This window comes from Delphinus delphis, chromosome 17 (assembly GCF_949987515.2).
Source record: "Delphinus delphis chromosome 17, mDelDel1.2, whole genome shotgun sequence".
Taxonomy (NCBI): domain Eukaryota; kingdom Metazoa; phylum Chordata; class Mammalia; order Artiodactyla; family Delphinidae; genus Delphinus; species Delphinus delphis.
The window spans coordinates 14,255,115-14,271,785 of NC_082699.1; positions in this window are offsets into that span (position 1 = coordinate 14,255,115).

The window sequence follows — 16,671 nt, forward strand, 5'->3', positions numbered from 1 at the left end:
TTTCACAATCATTTCTCACCCAGTCTAACATTATCTCTCTTCTCAATGCTAACCACTTCTTTTCTGGAACACCCAGTTCATTGTTAAGTGTTACATAAGGTCAACAGCTCTGCCAGTAAGTCGTTAAGGCCCAAGTGACCTTGCCCTTTATCTTCTATCACAGGATTACATGGCATGTTTGGCAGGTTGTTAAACTAAATAATGTGACATATGCATATTTTTGTCTACTGTCTGCAGACAAATTACTGAAAATTTGATTTATTGGGTAATCTTCCATCAAGATTAAACTGAAACACTCTTAGTAAAATGTTATCGCCAACTGTGGTTCTGGTAAATCTACCAGTGTTTGCCTCTGTCTGACGTTTAATAAAACCATGATTTTTCTTTTTCAGATAATCTTTTTTTTTTTTTTAAGTTTAACAGCCTCGGGACCTAATCTCTTCATATTTTTCAGGGTAAAAACAACTTCAAATATTTTAACATAGACTATACCTACATATAGTTCTAATATGAATAAAAATAATGATTTGGAATATATTTGAACCTCCACTTTCTACCTTTGCTTATTGTTGAGGTTTGAATATTTAAACGTAGGCACACAAAATTCAGGCTTCATTAAAACTTTTCATAGCGTTAGTAAATGAGGATGTGGTAGCTTAGTATCAATGAACTTTCAATATATTCTTGTGCTAATTAAAAACAAAAAAACTATCCCTCAAGAATACTCATTTCTTCCAGAGAACGTGAAAATATAATTATGCAAGTAAATTAGTCAGAAGATGAAAAGGACAAGAGCAAGTGAATTTTTGAAAGTTCTGATTGCTTTGGAGAGTCTGAAGATAGCTGAGAATTTTCACTTGGGATTTTTCTACAGGGGTTCCTTAAATTATCACAAGATTATCAGCTCCACATGTATGGCTAGTATTTCTGAAATAATATTTTAAGATGCTTGAAAGAGACTCATTTATGAAAACAATAGTGATTCTGAGTTAATGAAAGGCTTTAAGGGTCAGACTTCAGGAAATTATCACTCTTCTCTCCAGCTCTGCTGTTGACCTGATATGTAAGTTTCAGGAAGTTAATTTATCCTTTTTCTCTCTTTACTGGTAAAACCAATTGCTTTCAAAGTATTGTAAAACTAAATATTGGTTGGATATTGCTAAATAAAAGCAAAATCAGATTTGCTGTTCAAAACACCATGTTCTTATAAGCAATTCTTTATAATCACTATAGTCCCGTGAAAATAGTTTAGATGTTGCTTCTGGCAGTAGTCACCGGTGAAGTCATCTCCCGTTTTCTTCAGAAGTTTATCTAGAAGTGCTGGAATATCAGTTCTCCAGAAAGTAGACAAGTCGTGCCATCAGGCCAACCAAAACTAACGTTATTGGGAAGCATGGGGATTTCCATACTTCTTTCTTTAAAGTGCTCTTTAGCTACCTTGGTATCCAAGATGTTCTGCACGATGAAAATGAATGTCCCATCATTGGACTTAGCACCTCCTCTCTCAACAGCAGTAATGTTGTTGCTCTTGACTGCCACAAAGTGGCAGTGTGCCCACTAACTTCTTCACTAGTAAACCCAACGTTGGCCTTAAGAATGAGCCACGGCAGGAGAACTACACCTCAGGATGAGGTTTGCCAGATAAAATACAGGAAACCTGATTAAAGTTAAATTTCAGATAAACAACAGCATACGTTTATACTAAAAAATTAGTTGGGGTTTATCTGAAGTTCAAATTTAACTGAATGTCTTGTATTTTTATTTGCTAAATCTGGTAACTCTACTCCATAGACTTGACTCTTGCAATCCTGTAACCATTTTAAGTTGAAATATATGTATACCTATTGGTTTATTTTGTTATCTCTATGTATTGAATTACAGAAATTCTTTAGTTAGAGGAATTTATATTTCCCCCTCCTACTTGACTTCCATTTACCACATAGTACTAGATTCATATTTTTAGTCTCATAAAAATCAATGTGTTCGAAGGTATGTTTGTAGTCTATTTTGAATGCTGGTTGCATCATCGCTAGTAAACTAACAGGTATTTATTGATCAGATAATAAATACTTTGTTACAAGGCCTTATGTGCCAAAGAACTAGAAAAAGCTCTAAAGAAGGGGAAGAAACTGACCTTAATCTTGGGGAAAAAAAGAATTAAATGGTCAGAGTGGAGATACAAGACTTTTTAGATGGGTGGGCAGGTATTTTCTATAGCAAAATAAGTGTTTTATGACAACCTGAAAGGTTTAGTACAAGGAACTAATTAGAATATTAGACCATTAACATGATTTATTCATTCATTCTAGGGCCCCAAAGTCTTGGCGTGTATCATAGGCACTCAGTCATGAATTCATTGAATTATTTCAAAAAATCAGAATGGCACTAGGCTAGATCAAGCTATTTTTTTTCCATTTTTAATTCACTTGAAATTTTCTCCTCAGTGTTTAAAGAAATCACTCCAAGCTTTATCAGATTTCAGCAAAACGCAAGCCCGACTTTTATTACATAAATCTTATGTAATTTTTTTCTATATAAGGTTATGTATATTAGTAGTTTAATATACTGGATTAAAAATAGAATTTCTTCTTTCTCTAATGTATTCAAAAGTCAGTTTAAATGTGAAACTTTCTAATTTAATGCAAAACGTTTCATAACACTTTTCACATCAAAGATATGGTTTCTGAGTTTTCCTTTCCATTTTTCAGAGAGTTAAAATTTATACCCGAGATCTGAACTCCTATAAGATTGCGGTCATCTATGCTTCTAATTCTCATCAAGCATCTTCTCCGTAGAAGGGCTACATATTTTTTATAATCCTAGAGGGTAAATAAATCATCTATATATTATTAAAAGGAGAAGATTGTGAGAAAACCTGTAATGGCTGTGTTTTGAATAGTGAATCAGTCATTAAATATGTTTTGAGCTACAGACATTGTCTAACACAACTTAACTAGAAACAAACACTTTATACATCATTTATGTCATAGCTGAAAAGTGTGTACTGTAGCTATTTAATGATTTTATTACTTGTTGGAAAATTACGCCATATTTTACCACTTAACAATCTTCTATATTTAGGTAAGATTTGCTTCCTTGAGAAAAGCATTATAGAGAGGCGTTTAAAGAATTATTGTCAGCATCTCACTTTTTGAGTATTAATGTAGAAAAATGTATTTTACATGTCACTTCTTTATAAAAGATTCTGAAGTAGCTTGTAAATATAAAGTTAAAGAGGTTGCGGTTATTCATATAGTTACAGTTATATTCTTATGAGCTGAAGATCTCCAATAGTTGCTGAAGGGAATTATCTCATGGGGTTCAAAACTCTCCAGGGAAGAAAGCAACACAAGAAACCTAGCGGTTATAGAAATGGCAGAGAGTTGGAATTACATTCTCTAGCAGGCAAACAGATTTATAAATATTTCAAGTTGCGAATTGATGGCAAGTTTATATACATATATTTGATGATACACAGAATAAGAGATGGGAATAACCTTTTCTTATGGAAATCAAGTATCCTTACTAGTAACTGAGTAAATGACAAATCCACGTTGGCATGAAGAGGGACCAGGAAAGAAGACATGGGGATGATGATACCTCATCTCACCATGAACACTGTATTAGAAGGACAGGAAGTTTTAATAGTGCAGCAAATGGAGAGAGCTTTCAAGAAGCAAAGAATATTTAAATCCAAATGAGACTGTCTGAGTAATGAAGGGAAGGACTGTGACATGGTGTTGAAGAGCATGTCAGAAAAAAAAAAAAGACCTAATTTCCTTAATATATAAATGTTCCTATAAACCAATGAGAATGAAACCAAAACCTAATTCAAAAGTTGGCAAAGGATATGGACAAACAGTACATGGAAATAGAAGCACAAATAACTTAGGCATCTAATAAATCGTCTACCTCACAAATTAAAACTACAGTGAGGTACCATTTTTCATCATCAAATTGCTAGGAGTACAGCAGTTACTAAGACAATAGAGATAAGAGATACAGAGGAAGCGGGATAAAATGGCAGTGACAGTGGAGCAGGGGATGGCTGTTTTGGATGGCGTGGACCATTCTAGTACAGTAGTTGAGGGCAGGGCAGTGATGAGAAAGCAGGAAGTGGGTAAAAGGAAACAATAAGGACAGAAGACTTTTTTTTTTTTTTTTTTTTGCGGTACGCGGCCCTCTCACTGCTGTGGCCTCTACCGTTGCGGAGCACAGGCTCCGGACGCGCAGGCTCAGGGGCCCAGCCGCTCCGCAGCATGTGGGATCTTCCCGGACCGGGGCACGAACCCACGTCCCCTGCATCGGCAGGCGGACTCTCAACCACTGCGCCACCAGGGAAGCCCCAGAAGAGTTTTTTGCTATAAAAGAGACAAGAGAAATAGGACAGTACCTGGAGGAGAGCAAGGAGTAAAAAGAGTTGTTTATTGTGAAATGAAAGAGAAATATATACAATGTCTATAATATGCTACCATTTAAGTGTTTTGATTTTTAATAGATGGATGTGAGAGACAGAGAGAGACAGAGAGAGAGAGAGAGAGAGAGATGAATGGATACTTGTATATGCAAGTATGTAAAGAATATTTCTGGAAGGATTCACAAGATACTGATTACAATATTTGCTTCTAAAGAAGGAAATTAGATGATTGGAAGATGAGAGGTAGAATACAAATTCCTTTTTTGTTTTTCAACTTTGTACCATATTCATACCAATCACCCATGCAGAAATAAACTATCGATTATTTAAAGTACCATATAAATTGTGCTCAACCCTGTACAGGATTTAACTGTTCTCCATTCAAGTTATCATATCCTTACAAGCTAACTTAAAAATCATTTGACCTTTAACATTGTATATTTCCTTAAAACTAGTTTAACTACATTAAGAAAACTACAATCAGAAAAAGATTTCATAGTCATGTAACATTTGCATGCATGTTTTTGGATATAAATTCTGCAGTCTTCATGGAACCATGATGCAATGCTGTCACAATGAACAAAGCCTAAAGACTTACATACACAACTATATATACCATCTCTGTTGTGGAGAGGCAAAATATCAATAGAAAGGCAGGCAGACAGATGATTGCTTAGAACGCTTTTTAAAAATGTTATCACACTGTAACAAGAGCAAAGATAACAATGCAAATAAAGCTCTTTCTCAGTGGAAAAAAAAAACAAAAAACAAAAACAAAAAAGGAAAAGATTTCATGAACCTTAGAGTGGTATGTGGACTTTATTAGGTAATAAATATCTTCCTTATCATAAACTATCAGCATGAATCGAAATGTATTTTCACAATTGTCACGGGTTGAATAGTGTCCCGCAAAAAGATATGTTCAAGTCCTAACTCCCTCATAGGGTGAAAATTACTTTACTTGTAAATAATGACTTTGCAGATGTCATCTAGTTAATATGAGGTCATACTGAATTAGGGTGGGTCCGAGTCTATGACTGGTGTCTTTATAACAGAAGGGAATTTTGAAGACAGAGATACACAGAGAGAATGCCATATGACAATGGAAACCAAGGATGGAGGGATGCAGCTGCAAGTCAAAGATGAGAAGGACTGAGAGCAACCACCGGAAGCTGGAAGAGGCAAGGAAGGGTTCTTCCCAAGAGTCTTTATTGGGAGCATGGCTCTGCTGACACCTTGATTTTGGACTTCCAGCCTCAGAACTGTAAGAAAATAAATTTCTGCTGTTTTAAACCATCCAGCTGGAGGTATTTTGCTCCAGCAGTCCCCAAACGAATACAATAGTAAAGTGATATTTCATGAATGATGTAGGAAAATGTTTCTTGGAAAAGTAGTTGAGATTTCAGGAATATGGGATTATATGCATTCATAGAAAACAGAGATTAGAGCAGTACAGAATATCTTTTAAAGGAACGAGATAAATTATGCTGAATCCATCGAAACTCTTTGAATAGGAAAGATAAAGAGAATTGGTATAGGTCAGGTCTCTACATAAAAGTGAAATGGATATAAATGTGAATAATTCATTTCTCACTTGACGAAGATGCTAAATAGATGGAAAAAAAGACTTTTTCATAGACATATGACTTTGTGATTAAGACTGACTGTTCTGAGAGTTTGCCAACCAACCTGGCTTTACTCATGTAGAGTGTATTCACAATGGGAAAGGTGTTGCAAACAATATACTGAATACTTCTGAATCTTAAAAAACTTTGCAAGGGTGATTATTCAGGGTTTTACCCAGAGCAGTGAGTAATTGCTGTTCTTGTGTTTATTTTTAGATAAAAGATCTGCAGCTATAGAAGCCTTCTCCAAGACATTTCCACAGAACACACTATTTAAGATTTACATTATTTCATCACTCAAGGTAATTTATTTCTTAAGAGTACCATAAAATCTATTTAAGTCATTTCCTGTCTCCCAATGAAATGAAAGGCAACTCTAAAGGGATTTCAATGTATCCTTTTGAGTGTGTGTGTTTTATATTTTTGCATTTTCCCAGGAAGAAATGGAGACAGTGACTCAATTAATACCTTATGTTTATCCTCTCATTATTCCGTTCTCGGTTTTGGTGATCATTTGAAATAAATGGAGGTTGTTTGCTCAACTCTCTCGGGCTGGTGCTCATTAAAACACAGCCCTCATCTGCCCTGTGTTGTTTTTACAGTTCGGTCATGAATAAACGGGATGCCCGTTCTCACCAGTCGAAGTAACCTTTGGAAACTAATTTTGCCTTCTTTCCTATTTATTTCTGCTAACATTTAAAAAGAGAGAGAGACACTTTTGACACTGATAAAAAGTTAAAGTTCATGCAATCTTAATATACTGATAAAGAGAGAGAGGGAAGAGATACGGGAACATATGTATATGTATAACTGATTCACTTTGTTATAAAGCAGAAACGAACACACCATTGTAAAGCAATTATACTCCAATAAAGATGTTAAAAGAAAAAAGATCCTCAAATATTTAAAGATGAAAAACTGTCAACTCATCAGAAACACTGGATATGATGAGTTACGTGACTCCCTGACTGAATCTCATTAAGCATTCTTGACTAAGATACTAAAAAAAATCTAGGTATGAATACTCATGTTTTTCTTTGTTAAGGTAATTGTAGATTTACACCCAGTTGTGAAAAAATAAAACACAGAGATCATTTATATCCTTTCCCCAGTTTCCTCCAATGGTGTCACTGAACAATGCTGTAGTATATCACAACCAGTGTATTTACATTAATACAATCCATTGATCTTATTAACATTTCTCCAGTTTTACTGGTAATTGTGTGTGCACGCATCTCTATGTAAGTAGTTGTATACAATTTTATCACATAAGTTCATGTATCTACCATCACAGTCAAGATGCTGGACAATTCTATCACCAGAAGTGTCCCTCCCTCATGCTGCTCTTTTCAAACAAAACCCACCTCTCTTCTGCACCCCTGCATAGCTACTCCCTGACCCCTGTCCCTAATCCCTGACACCACAGATCTGTTCTCCATTTTGACAGTTTTGTCATTTCAAAATCTTGCATTAATGAAATCATACACTATGTAAACTTTTTTTGAGATTGGAGACTCAGACAAGTTTTTACCTGTAGCAAGAGTTTGTTCCCTTTCTTTGCTATGCTATGGGTGTACCATAGTTTCTTTAACCATCACCTGTTGAAGAGCACCTGCACTGTTTCCAGGTAGGGGCTATGCAAACATGTTTTTGTTTCTCTGGGATAAACATCCAGGAGTGCAATTGCTGGATAATCGATACCAGCCTATTTAATTTTGTAAGAAAATTCTAAACCTTTATCCACTTTAATCTTCCATTTTACATTCCCATCAGCAACATATAAGAGTTCTAATGTCTTATGATTGCCCGCATTTGGTGTTGTCACCGTTTTTTATTTCAGTCACTCTGCTAGGTTTGTAGTGCTATCTATTTGTGGTCTTAATTTGCATGTACTTGATAGTAGTGAGATTGGCATCTTTTCGTGTGCTTATTTGCCATCTGTGTATCCTCTTTAATGAAATGTCTGTTTGTGTCTTGCCAATTTTCTATTTGGATTGTTTGTTTTCCTTACTGTTGACTTTTGAGAGTTCTTTGTATTATCTAGCTACTAGTCCTTAGTTGAATACGTGGTTTTCAAATATTTTCTCCCAGTCTGTAGTTTTGTCTTTTCATCTGATTTATTAGGCTTGATTCATCATTTTTCTTTTTATGAATTCAGTCTAGAAATTCAACCTAGTTTTTATCTCAAATATTTTTTACATTTTTTTCTAAAAATTTTCTAGTTTTACATTTTATATTTCAGCCCATGATCCATTTTGAGTTAATTCTTGTAAAAATGTGAGCTTATTTGATGAAAAGGCTATCCTGCCTCATTGAATTGCTTTTGCATCTTTGTCAAAAATCAGAGGAGCGTATATGTGTGTGGGTTGATTGCTGATTCTATTCTGTTCCATGGCTTTATGTGTTTATCTTGTAGTACCATACTGTCTTTACTGCAGCTACATAATAAGCCTTCATATCAGGTAGAGTGATACTTCAAAATTTATTTGAAGTATCTTTATTTGTTTAGTTTTTTTTTTAGCTATTCTAGAGTCTGTGCCTTTTTATATAACTTTTGGAATGAGCATATCTATATCAACAAAAAAACTTGCTGGGATTTTGATAGGAAATGCATTACATCTACACATCAATTTGGGCTGAATTGACATCATTAGTATACAGTGTCTTCCAGTCCATGAACATGGATGTCTCTCGTTTTATTTTGATCTTAATTTATTTCATCAGCATTTAGTAATTTTTGGCTTAGAGATTCCACACACATTTATTATACTTAAACCTAAGTATTTCTTTTTCACTAGAGCAATTATAAGTGGTATAGTGTTTTTAATTTCAGATTCTGCGTGTTCGTTGTTAGTATTCAGAAAAGCAACTGATTTTGTTGCTTTTGATCTTGTATTATCCTGTGACCTTGCTGAGCTTACTTAATAGTTCTAGGATTTTTTTTTTTTTTTTTTTTTTTTGCGGTACGCGGGCCTCTCACTGTTGTGGCCTCTCCCGTTGCGGAGCACAGACTCCGGACGCACACGGACGCACAGGCTCAGCGGCCATAGCTCACGGGCCTAACCACTCCGTGGCATGTGGGATCTTCCCGGACCGGGGCACGAACCTGTGTCCCCTGAATCGGCAGGCAGACTCTCAACCACTGCGCCACCAGGGAAGCCCTCTAGGAATTTTTGTTTTTGTAGATTCCTGGGCATTTTCTATGCAAACAATCAGGTCACCTACAGAGACAAGTTTACCTCTTCATTTCCAATCTGTATGTCTTTTACTGATTTTCTTGCCTTATTGCTGGAACTTCCAGTGTTATGCTAAGAGTGATGAGAGCTCGCATCTTTGCCTTGATCCTAATCATAGGGGAAAACATCCAGTCTTTCACCATTACATTTACTGTTAGTTGTAGGTTTTTTTGTAGATGTACTTTATCAAGTTGAGATAATTCCCCTCTATTTGTGCTTGTTGAGAGTTTTTAGTATGAATAGACATTGGATTTTTCAAGTGATTTTCCTGTGTCAACTGATATGATCAAATGATTTTTCTTCTTGTCCTCACTGATATGGTGATCACACTGATTTATTTTCAAATGTTGAACCAGCCCTTCAAAGGTGCAATAAATCCCACCTGGTCATGATATAATTACTTTTATACACTGTTGCATTTGATTTGTCTGTATTTTGTTAAGGAAGTTTACATCTAAGTTCATGAGAGTTAGTTACTGTGGTTTTCTTTTTTGTACTGTCTTGCCTGGTATCAGGGTAACACTGACCTCATAAAATTAGTTAGAAAATGTTCCCTCCACTCCTAATTTCTGAAAGAGACTATGTAAAATTGGTGTTAAATGTTTGGGAGTATTCTTCAGTAAAACCATCTGGGCATAGAGATTCGTTTTTTGGGAGATTTTTAAATTCTAAATGCAATTTCTTTAATGCAGGTGTCCCCAACCCGGGCCACGGACCGGTACCAGTCCATGGTTTGTTGGGAACTGGGCCGAATAGCAAGAGGTAAGTGGCGACAAGTAAACAAAGCTACATCTGTATTTACAGCAGCTCCCAGTCGCTTGCATTACTGCCTGAGCTCCGCCTCCTGTTAGCATTATGGTGAGTTGTATAATTATCTTGTTATATATTACAATGTAATAATAATAGAAATAAATAATAGAAATAAAGTGCACAATAAATGTAATGTGCTTGAATCATCCCAAACCATCCCCCCTCGCCCCAGTCCGTGGAAAAACTGTCTTCCACAAAACAGGTCCCTAGTGCCAAAAATGTTGGAGACTGCTTTAAAGCTTGTAGGACTATTTATAATATCAATTTCATCTTGGTTGAGTTTGACAGTTTGTGATTTCCAAAGGATTGGTCCATTTTATCTAAGATGTTGAATATATGAATGTAAAGTTGTTCTTAGTATGCTCCTATTATCTTTTTAATGTTTGCAGGATCTGTAATGATATCTTTTATTTTTCTTTTAGCCAATCTTTCTAAAGAAATAAAATCTGTCAGTTTTCTTCACTTTAGAAATAATCAGCTTTTATTTTATTAACTTCCTATTTTTCCTGTTATCAATTATATTTTTCTTTTCTCTTTATTATTTTCTTTCCTCTGCTTGCTCTTCTTTTTCTATTTTCCTGAAATAGAAACTTAGGTTTTTGACTGAGAACTTTACTCAGTCAAAACTTTATTTGTATTGTAAGCATTTTAATGCAATACATTTTCCTCTGAGTACTACTTGAGCTGCATCCCACATATTTTGATAAGTTGTATTTCCATTTTCATTAAATTCTATGTACTTTTAAATTTTCTAGAGACTTCCTTTTTGACCCATAGATTTTTCAGAAGTGTGTTATTTAATTTCCATGCATATAGAGATGCTGTTCTTGTCTTTCTTCTATCAATTTCTAGTTTGATTCAATTATGGTCAAAGGATTCACTCTGTTTGGTTTTAAGTCTTGTAAATTTGTTGAGGTTTCTTTTATGGCCCAGGATATAACCTATTTTGATAACTTTTCCATGGGATTAGGAAAAGCATGTATTCTGCTATTTTGGGGTACTTTGTTCTAAATATGTCAACTAGATTCATTTGAGTGATTCTCTATCCCAGGTTATTTTCTGATTAGTAGTTCTACCAATCGCTGAGAGTAGAACATTGAAGTCCTCAACTAACTTGTGGATTTGTCTCTTCCTCTGTCAACCCTATCAGTTTCTGCTTCATGTATTTTGAGTCTCCCTTATTTTGTGCATACATTTAAGACCATTATATCTTCCAGTGCATTGATCCTTCTATCATTAGGTAATGCTTCTCTTTGTCGTTAGTAATTTTCTTTACTCTGATGTCTACTTTATCTGATATTAATATTACAACTCCTGCTTTGTTATGCTTGAATGGTATGTCTTCTTCTATCCTTATATTGTACTTTCAACCTACTATGCTGTAAAATTTGAAGTCAATTTCTTGTAAATAGCATATTGTCACCCACTCTACCAATTTCCATCTTTTCATTAGTTTATTTGTATTTTGATTGGTATATATAAGTATGTCATTTTGTTTGTTTTCTCTGTTTCTCATTTCTTTATTACTCTTTTTTTTTCTTTACAATGCATTATTTCAACGTTTGAAGGATTCCATCTTGATTTTTTATAGTATTTTTGAGTGTTTTCCTTGTATAATTTTCACAGTGGTTGCACACATGTGTGACTTTTCACTCTTCTGTATCAACATTTTACCACTTCCATTTGAGAATAAATTTAAATTCCATTAAAGTTAGTTAAGAATAATGACTGAATGTGTACATGAATGATGTATTTGAAAGGAAAAAAAATGCAGACTATACAGCAGATTCTACTAAACCCTCTCACCAAAGAACTGGTGACAAACTTGAGTTCCTGCTGAAAGTTTGGTCTCTTGCACTTTCTCTGTCCTTTACTTTGTTCCAATCATTATTGTTCTTTCATTAGGCATTGTCGGAAGTCCGTGTTCCTTTTCAGAACCCTTATTACTAATCACAAAGGGTATTGACAAATCAATTTGCTGAAAATTTTAAACAATTTATTTCCTCTCCAAATTTTCTTTCCATTCAATACACATAGTTCACTTCTGACTGCCTGCTTGATTTCTTAACACAGAAGGCATTTATTCATTTATTAGACAAATATTATTGAGACTCTATTATGTGCCAGGCAATGTTTTGTGCGTTTCTCTCTCTCTACATTGCATGCTCTATACTGTGCTTCCTGGCAACCGTGTTCACTCCGTGGGGTCAATATTCCCTGAAGGATCAGTATTTTCCACATGCTCTATTGATGGAAGGCCTTTCAAGAGGGGGAAAAGATCATTTCCAGCCCAGAGTATATGATGAAAATAGAATGCCCCATTTTCCAGAAACATTAACAGCCTGACACTTCCTGTGTACGCCATTAAATAAACTCACGGAAACATCGAGTGATGTACATTATTGTTTCTTCATATCCAAGAGACATCTGTTATAGTACTGTTAGGTTTGTTTAAGAAGAAAAATAAAATTAAATACGCCAAACATTAGGAATGACAGGTTTGAAAATAATGAGAATTAAATAGTGGAGAAAACATTGTTTATGTAGAAGTAAATTTGGAAAAGAGACAAAAATTAAAACAGGAGCCTTTACACAAGGGCTGTCTCAATCCTCCATCAGACATCCTAGATCATCTGAGTTCTGTTTTCCTAGTGAGGTATCCTTCAGGCTACCAAGCTGCCACTGGTCTGCTGATACTGTAAAAATTTAACTATGCCTACAAAGCAACTTCTGAAGATAGACATTTTCTCTTAGAGGGTAAACAAGGACTATATTAAATTGTAACTGGTATTCAACTCCACCAACTGGTTGGTTGGTAACCAGTACATTGCAATTAATTTAACTTTATATGATCAAGATGTTGTATTATGCAAGGCTCTCTCTTAGCCTCCTGCAGCAATAAAAGCTTTTCCCTCTGTTGTCCATATGCTTGAGTTCAGGTTTAAGTCTGTGGATGGATGCACTATAGGATGCTGGAGTGGTTCCTTACATCTTCAGCTCAGGGAGCAAGCTATTGGTGTTTATTTTATATGACTTGATTCAGAGCAAATTTACTTCCCACCCCAAGTATAAATGGATTACATGACTTATGAATGAACAGTAACAATAGAATACACCCTAAATTTCATGTAAATAGAGTAAGACTCACAGATAAAATAAATTCATTCATTCATTCATTCATTCATTCATTTATCTAAAATTAAAATATTATTTGAGTGACTGCTCTATACCCGTCTAGAGTCTGGAGGTTCAGCAGAGATGAGATAAAGTCCCCAGCTTCCTAAAGCATACACGCTAGAGTCATCCGATCATAAACAAAGAAATCAGTATATAAGATACTCATAGACTGTGATGAATGCCATAAATAAAATAAGGAAAAGGTGGAGATACAGAGTGATCAGAGGAGGATATTTTTTCTTGAATGACCAGAGACCTCTCCAGTGGCACTTGCACAGCACCTCAACAAATAGTCTTCCAACACCTGTGAGAACAGGTCAAGATCCTGAGCAACCTATCTGTCCCAAAACAACACTTTCTATTTTTAAACAGCTCTGCCATTTAACTTATCTCATCTTTAATTAAATGTGATTGTGCGATAAGTATCAAAGACTATCTTTTCATTGTTAATAGCCAGATTTTTCTGTGCCATTTAAAAATAAAGTATCCCTTCCTTATTGATTTGCAATGCTTTCTTCATCATAACATTACATATTTTAGGTTTTTAAGGGACAATGATATTTAACTCTTTAATTATCTGGGATATATATTGGTGTAAGGTAGAGTATATAATTGTCCCCCTTCGGCTACACACCTCTCAGTACTGTTTGTTGATGCCACCTTTGTCATGTCTCAGACCCTTATGAATAATATTCTCATTTCTATGTCAATAATTCTTATTTGTATACTTATAAATAAAGTTGTCTACTTTACTGTTATGGGTTACCCTTCCCCAGTTTTGGTGTCGGGGTTCTACCAACTTCATAAAATGAATAGAAGCAATTTCTTTATTCTTCTAAATATTGGAACAATTTTCATAATAGAGAAAACTTTTTGATTTCAATAGCTTCCTTGACATTTAAAAAATAAGCTGATAGTAGTCTAATGAGAGGCCTCTTGGAATGAAATTATTTTATACACATTTGCTCTCTTTCTTCTGTGATTATCAGTTAATTCAGACCTCTAACTATTCTGGAGTCAGCTTTGGTAATTTCCCCTGTAAAATGTTCTATTTCTTCAGGATTTCAAATATCTTACCATAAAATTATATGCACTATAATCACATTTTCTCTCTTTTGTTAATCTCATTAAAATGTTTCTCAATTTGTATTGAATTTTTGTCCTCTTTAAAAACATTGCCAGAAGTTTGCCTTATCTGATTGTTTTAAATAAATGACAAGTTTCTGAACATATCTGTAGTAATTTTTTGTTGCTGCTGTAACAGATTATCACGAAGTTGATGACTTAACCATTTTACAGGTTTTCTTGGTTTTGTTTTTGGTTTTACATTTTACAGTTCTGTAAGGTCAGAAATGACACAGATCTTCCTGGACCAAAATCAAGGTGTTGGCAGGACTGCCCTCCTTCCCGAAGCCTCCAGGGGTGATTCCATTTCCTTTCCTTTTCTGTCTTCAAGAGTTGACCTCCATTCTTTGTGGAGGTAAACTTGTGGCTTCCTTTCTCCTCCTTCAAAGCCAGAGCAGTGGGTGGAATTCTTCTCACACTGCATTACTCTGACCTTCTGTACTCACATCTCCCACTGATTCTGTCTCCTCTTCCGTCTTCCTCTGCCACTTTAAGGACCCTCATGATTACATTGGGTCCATCCAGGTTATACACGATAACCTCTTGATTTTAAAATCAGCTAATTAGCAACTTCAATCCTCTCTGCTACCTTAATCCCCCTTTGCTGTGTAACCTATCAATTCACAGTTTTCAGGGATTAGGCTATGGACATCCGGGAGGGATGGGGAAACACATTATTCTGTCTACCAAAACACCAATTAAACTTTTGATGTTTTACCTCATTTTTTTCTGCTTTTATTTTTATTCTTTCTCCCTGCTTCCTTGACGTAATTTTATTGCCATTTAAAAAGTTTTAGTCGAGGACTTACTCAGTTCTCCTGGGTCTGTCCCACGTATACAAGTTGTTAAACTTTGTGTGATTTTCTCCTGTTAATGTCTTAAGCCCATTTAATTCTTAGACCAGCCAGAAGAACCTAGAAGGGTAGAGGGAAATTTCTTCCTCGCCGACAGTTGGCAGCAAAGATGGAATACAACTTTACTGGCTAGACACTCCCGGCTCCAAGGCTACTGCAGTTAAGAGATCCTGAGACACCTGACAGAAGCCGCTAGGAGGTACGAATCCTTACCAAGTCAGCCAGCCTCCTGGGTCTCTGCCTGCATGGTCTGTTGGAGGCATGAGTGGTACATTTTCTCTTTTCCTAAAATTAGATTAGCAGGAGAAAACACTAATAGGGCTGGATCCCTGGACTTGGCAACTCTTGGGGAGCTTTGCTAGAGTACTCTTGGTTTGTTGACCCTTTTCCTCCCATAGATGGTCACAGTCTTTTTTTTTTTTTTCTGTCTCTGTGTGTCTTTGGTCATAAGAAGGAAACCATTGGTCTGATAAGGGTTTCCTTTCATCTTGAGAGCTTGGTTTGTTGAGCAGTGAGAAAATTCTCTCTGGTCTCAGCCATCTGAAATTGCACATACTGGTGGACATTTGGCAGACCACTAGTGGACTAGACTGGGATTCCGAGCAGTCCCCTCATCCCGTCACACCAGCTCTCAGGGGAGTTTGTCAATAAGGGGTCTTGGTCCATAAAAGGCCCTTGTCATCTCAACCTTCATTGCCTTATTAGTGATGCAACAAAGGCCTTTACTTTCTTAGACTATGCTTGGGAGGGAATTATCTGGATCTTGTGAGGGCTGCATCCCTTGCACCCTCTTGTGGGAATGCCTCGTGTCTTATTGGTTTGAGATGCTATTAAGATCCTACTTGTCAGTGGCCAGATGATGGCTCCTTTGAATTGGAAAAACTTCTAAACTGATAAACTTTTAGAGAGCTCTTATCCTAAACAATTATACCTACTTCAATTGGTATGCATAAGCCCCCAAAGTCTTCAAAATTCCGAAAGAGTTTCACTGAAGGATTGGTTGTAAAGGGCTAATGAAAGATTAAAAATATAAAAGATAACTAAATCAAAAGACTATAAAACTGTTATAACTACTGCTCCCCTCTATCCTCCTTTATTTGAAGACTGATTCTAGTACTCCTCTTTAGTATCCTATTTTAGATGCTGGCCAATGCAGAAATGGTCTCATGGAGCTTATATTCCTATGGAACAAGGCAGAAAATAAACATGAAAATCAATGTAAGTGGGGCTTCCCTGGTGGCGCAGTGGTTGAGAGTCCGCCTGCCGATGCAGGGGACATGGGTTCGTGCCCCGGTCCGGGAAGATCCCACGTGCCGCAGAGCAGCTGGGCCCGTGAGCCATGGCCGCTGAGCCTGCGTGTCCAGAGGCTGTGCTCCGCAACGGGAGAGACCACAACAGTGAGAGGCCCATGTACCGCCAAAAAAAAA